This window comes from Spinacia oleracea, chromosome 6, assembly GCF_020520425.1.
Source record: "Spinacia oleracea cultivar Varoflay chromosome 6, BTI_SOV_V1, whole genome shotgun sequence".
NCBI lineage: Eukaryota > Viridiplantae > Streptophyta > Magnoliopsida > Caryophyllales > Amaranthaceae > Spinacia > Spinacia oleracea.
In genome coordinates, this window is record NC_079492.1 from 43,083,176 (window position 1) to 43,089,650 (window position 6,475).

The following is a 6,475-nucleotide window of genomic DNA, read 5'->3' on the forward strand; positions in this document are numbered from 1 at the left end:
GTAAGCTGTTCAATAGAGTTCATCTCATGCTTAACACCCCGGTCGGCAAAACCTCTAGGATTCCCATATTGGGCATTATGGATGGCCATCTCCTCAATCACCTCTAAAGCTCTAGGCACCTCCAGTTGCATAAATCTCCCACTGGCAGATGAATCCAAAAGACACCTAGACTCATTACCTAGACCATTATAGAACTGCTGAACCAGGAACCAGTCATCCAGACCATGGTGCGGGCACTCTCTTTGCAAGTCCTTGAATCTCTCCCAAACTTCGAACAAACTCTCATCTGCTTGTTGAGAGATACCTAGTATCTGACCCCTCAGACAAGCTGTCTTCTCAGGTGGGAAGTATTTAACATAGAACGCAAGGGCCAAGGAATTCCAATCGGTGATTTTCATAGCTGCGCGGTTGAGACTGTTAATCCATAGCTTTGCCTTCCCACTCAATGAAAATGGAAAGAGTATTTCCATAGTCTGCTCCGGTGTTAAATTCTTCTGCTTAATGGTGGCACAATACTGAATGAAAGACTGAATATGGAGATTAGGATCTTCACCCTTTTCCCCAACGAATTGGTGTCTCTCGATCATGTTTATCAGCTGGGGTTCGATCTTGAAATTCTCGACCGCAATGGAAGGCATGATTGCCTTGGGAAGCATAGACAGACTTGGTTTAGAATAGTCTGTAAGCCTTGGCACAAGTGGGGGTGGTGGTGCTTGGTCACCCATCTCTGAATCTGTATGGAATAGATTGCTAATCAGATAGTCGGATTCAGAGTCAGAATAGTCTCTCAACTGCTCAACGAATCTACGCCGTCTACGAAAGGTCAGTTCAGGTTCAGGATCGAACGAAGTCAGATCGCTGGTATGGACAATCCTGGGCATAAACAAGCAAAAACTAGAAAACAGTCGTGAGATCCGATCTCAAGGAACGGGAGTCCCTTGAGAATTAACAAACAATAATCTAGAAAAACAATTAATAAAAGAAAATAAAACCGTTTCCCCGGCAACGGCGCCAAAATTTGACAGGCTAAATCGCACTCTTATCAAAGATAAACCTAATGTTCACCAACTAAAAATATAGCAAGGGAAGCAGGGATCGTATCCATAGGGAAACAGGCGTTCTTTCTACTATTAAATTACTAATCTAGACTACTGGTAACAAGAGTTGGATTGGTTTATGTATTAAACTAAAACAAGTAATCAAATCGGAAAATAACAATATTAAAGGAATCTAGGGCAGCGGTTCACCATAAATGCAGACCGGGATTGGACAACACAATACAACAATCAATTAACAATCATAACTAGGAAAACATGCATCTCTCGAATCTTTTGAATTCCTTAGGATAGAACAACTAGCGGGCTCTCGCTACGTACTAGAAATAATTCCTATCTAATAGCAACAGACCAAAAACATCAGATTTACACCTCTCGGCGCATAATCTAAGGTTAATCAAACTAAAATCAAAATAGCCCGACCGAACAGAATTGACGAGCAATAATAATAAGCTATAGAAATTATAATCAGTCAATCAATAATCAAGTCCACATATAATCCCAATCATGCATTCATGGATCCCCTAAACCCTAGAAATTAAACTACTCACTCATGATAATAAATGACAACGCAATTAACATAATGGAAAACATGATTAAAGCAATAAAACGAATTAAAGTAAGAAGAAATACCGAATTGAAGAACAATGAAATAATAAAGCTTGAATCTTTGATTAAATTAAAAACTAAGTGTTTCGAGAAAATAAAGAGAACTAAAAATAAAGTAAGTATTGAAACTAGAATAAAAGATGTCACTAAAAATATAAGGGGCTAGTGTTTATAGTTTGCCCAAAATAGAGCCCAAAATCGGAAATAAAAACTCGCGAAATACGCTGGAGGTTGGCGTCGCCCGATCGGGCGATGTGCTTGATAGTCGGCCCGATCGGGCGAAATTCCGCCCGATCAGGCGGTTGCAAAATGGCCAGAACAACGCCCAGAATGACCGCCCAATCGGGCGCGTGTTGAAACTGCACGATCCTCTATCTTCAAAACGTCATATCTCCTTCGTTATTCGTCGGAATTAGGCGAGTTACCACTTGTTGGAAAGATATTGAAGTCTAAAATCCAACCCAATTGAAATTACATGTTTTGGAGTTGTAGAACTTGAGTTATGCTTAAAATAGTGGACTATAGTCATTTTTGTACTTCCTTCGTTATTCGCTTTGCTTCAAAACTCTTCAAACTTAATGTTTGTGCTCTCGAAAGTACATAATCTCTTGTATTGATTCAAATGAGTAGGAAATGCATAAAAATATGCCAATTCCTACCATGATGAACCTGAAACTACAAACACACTACAAGGAGCACATTAGTACTAAAAATCGCTCCGAAGAGCTCATTTGAGATCAAAAAGTACTAAGGGACGGGGGTAAAAACTCTATATAGAACACACATATCAGACCTTATGAGCTATAGCGTCAATATATTTTCCTAGAATACTCCTAGTCTTAAGGTAATTTTAAGTGTAAAAAATGTGGTTTTTAACAATCCAAGTTGCTAGGGATTTACCTTTGACTTTGAGTATTTATTTCCTACTAAAACTTTATTAAGTTAGGTTTTTAAAATAAAATATATATATATATAATTTTACAAAATCTTATTTAGGATAGAATTCTGACTTTAATATTATTTATTTATTTATTATTTAAATTTCGTGTTTAATAATGTCCTATTTAACCTAGGATTTGTTTTGAATATCTTTTGTATTTTTATGTGCTTAAAAATTCATTTGAATAAATAAAATCAGAATTAGTTTTTTATAAAATAAAATATGATTTCTTAGGTACTTTATTTTCATAATGTTTATTTTATATTTCATTAAAATCAGATTCAAAAAGGTTTTATTTTAGAACACAGTGTTCTGCGTTGTTTTGGAAAAAGATATTTTGTAGCCGTTGGGAATGGTAGTTACTATAAATGGAAATTACTAAAAATATAAATATTAATTCAGAGGTCGCTTCAGTCAGTCGTAGGATATTCGTTTCTTACTCGGGCAAGCGTTGACAAGTTTTTTCCGGTTTCATCATTGAATTTACCGCTTCTAGCCAGGGGTCAAATGTAGGCGTCTACTAAAGGCTGCAACGAAAGATCCATAATGATATAGTTAAGATGAATATCTAATTTTTAGATGTTTATATGCATACGCTATTTGTTTAAATCAAATTACTGGCAACTTTTTTTTTTATAATTGTTCAAATGTATTTTAAATTATTTTTTTAATCGGTTTTGGATTTTCTCAAATGTGTTTTTATGAGACAAATTTCAGATCTTCAAATTGATTTTACATTCCTGCATTACCAGTTCAATAAAAATGGTATAAGGAACTTACGTATCGAAAATTTCATGTGTGCACTTTCTGAACTTGGAACTTGAATTCTCTTGGCGACACAGTTAATGTGTATCTTAATTTTTCAAAGAGCAGTTTTCCATACATCATGAATATATTGTATATATCTTACATGTATGCATGTCGAATCTTAATACTAGTGATTTTAAATAATCATTTTCTAAGCTGCTAAAAAAGAAAGGAACCCAAATTATGTCAGGTTCCCAGGACCATGAATCGTTTATAATACTAGTCTGTTAGTATACATTATTATTTGTATACTTTAATCTTCTAAATTATGCTCCTTAAATTTCTTAATTACTAATACATGACTTTGGAAGGTAGTAGAACATAAATTATTTTACAGGTTCATAGTTCATGATTTAGTGTATGAAGTAAAGGACAACATCATAATTACACCAAGTTAAATTGAGTTTTCGATGGAACAATAAAGAGGAACTCGTGATCGGAACATGGAACTTAAGATGTATAAATTAGTTCTAGTTCCACCAACTAGTAAGTTCCTTCCAAATATAATAGGTCATACCAACGAATATACTCACATGCACTATATAAGTGGAAGTTACTTTGAACGTTTCTAAGGAAGTCAGTCATGTGAAATGATAGTAAGGTTGTTCCATCATTTTACTTGTGTTAATTGATGTTGAATATTTTTCGATAAACTTATTTCTCTTAAATTTTTGTGCAGACTAACCTTATTTGTGTTATAGGTTTCGTTTTGCAATTTAATATTTATAAAATGCATAATGATAAGTTCCATTGATCAAAGAAACTCTTCCTAAGATCGGTGGAACAATTAGCGAACTCAAGGTTATAGTAACTTGATAAATAATACATGAGATATTTGATAGAAAATCTATGGTGTCAAAGATTTTCATGTACAAGTTCTTGATTCTTGTTCACCTAAGTTCCATGGAACAAAATATACGTTTTAATGTTGCTTTCTTAAAGTAAATTTTCCAGGAGAATTATATTTTGTTATTATGCTTGAGTATATATTAATTTTAGACTAATCTACTAATCATAACTTGGCACAAAATTATTACACTTGAGTGTTATTTGTTTTTCTAGATTACTAATATTAAAATAATTAACTCATGATGGAGAATGGTCATGAAGGCCATAGGTGTTAAGTTATGAATAGTCTAATGTCATGCGGAAAAACCAAAAATGCCAGAATCCAAAGTAAATGCACATAATCATCTAGCATAATATAGTGAACACACTTTGTGATGCGTGCCTTCCCTAGCTACTCCCGAACCGAACAAGAACAAGTTTGAACGCCAAACGTCGTCCCTTCGTAGAAAGTCAACAGTACATTCGGATCCGCCTTAGATCGTACCAACTAGGATATAAATATAAGGTTTATGATTTCGGGATAGGTGATAGGCAAAGTGTATTGAATTGTTATTCAATTGATGTGTTTATTCATGACCATAGGCCATGTATTTATAGGAAATAGGAAAACCCCTAGAAGCCAAAACCCTAGAGGCCAAAACCCTAGAACATTTTAGCAATATACCAAAAACCATCCATGATTGCTTTGCACGAAGCCCATGCGCACTGGGCAGCAGCGCTGGCCTTTGTGGCTTGCCGCGTTCGAGTGCCTTGGCCCATGAGCGACGGGCCATTGCTTCGTGCAATGGTCCGCCGCTCGTATCGTGCTTCCGATTCGTTTTTCCGATTCCGGTATTTATTTTCGATTCGAACAATATTTACGTTTCCGATAATATTTCTGATTCCGACAATATTTCTCTGTTTTGACAATATTTCCGATTTCGATAATATTTTCGTTTCCGATAATATTTTCGATTCCGACAATATTTCTATTTCCGATACGAATCATATTTCCGTTTCCGGCAATATCTTCGACTTCGATAATATTTATATATTTCCGTTATGAACCATATTTCCGTTTTCGGTAATATCTTCATTTCCGGCAAATATTCTTTCTTTGCATTTTGACAGTTTGTTTAGCTCCCACTGAAACCAACATCTGTCATTTCCCAATATCCATAATTAGAGTATTTATTGAATATAATATTCAACTAAATACTTGATGCGTCAGGTACTATTTGTGTGACCTTACGGGTTCAGTCAAGAGTAAGTTGTGCATTAATTATATTAATTCCACCAGAACTGAAGCGGCCTTTAGCTAGGCATTCAGATCACTTGATCTCACTGAATAATTAACTTGCTTAATTAATATTGAACCGCATTTATTAGACTTAGCATTAAATGCAAACTTGGACCAAGGGCAGTATTTCCTTCAGTCTCCCACTTGTCCTGAAGGACAAGTGTGCATTTCCTAATTCCTTTGCCGCTCGATGCCTGCTCATGAACATAAGGTAAGACTGGTCATCCTTTTACGTTCATAGGTATTCCTCGGTGTTAGAGTTCAACTGGTCAAATAAACAGATAATCATAGCCTATGATTCATCTGAGCACGACCATGCATTTTACAGTTTCTAGCTCTCCGAGTGGCCTTATACAACTTTTGGCATCTCTTCTCGATTTATGAGAGGACAATCCCAATCTTGTGATCTTGAGTTTAGACTTCGTTTGATAGGTGATTACCCGAGCACTTCCGTTATGGTCTCCTTTTACGGTGCGACGGTTGACAACGTCAAAGCAACCCGTTCTCAAACAAGTAAGCTCAAATCACTCAGGTATTGAGGATTAGTGTCTAATAAGATAATGAAATTTACTTATGATAGATTTTCATCTCTTACAATAAATTACATAGGTCTTGTCCGATACTAGACTTGTCAAGTAAGTATTTATGCAAATTATTATGACATTGCCATGTCCACATAGTTCAAGAAACAGAACTACTAGTCATCTTGCATTCTAGTCGTCTAGCGTTTTCTATGCGTCCATATTTATAGAAAACTTCTGAAAAGGGACCATTTTCAACTTTTGACATTCAAGTTCACTTGATAGACATTTCTTAGTCACAGGACTGGTCCTGACAGTCTATCTTGAATATATTGTCAAATTGAAAGGACTCATCATTTAATAAAAACATTAAAATTAAATGGAAGAATAAAGTTTAATTCATTTCTATGAATGG

At 35.2% G+C, this 6,475-nt stretch overlaps 1 pseudogene; it reads left to right on the top strand.

Annotated features, from left to right (window-relative positions):
* The first annotated feature begins 219 nt into the window (after window positions 1–219).
* Window positions 220–319, top strand: LOC130464562 (uncharacterized; annotated as a pseudogene).
* The last annotated feature ends 6,156 nt before the right edge of the window (window positions 320–6,475 follow it).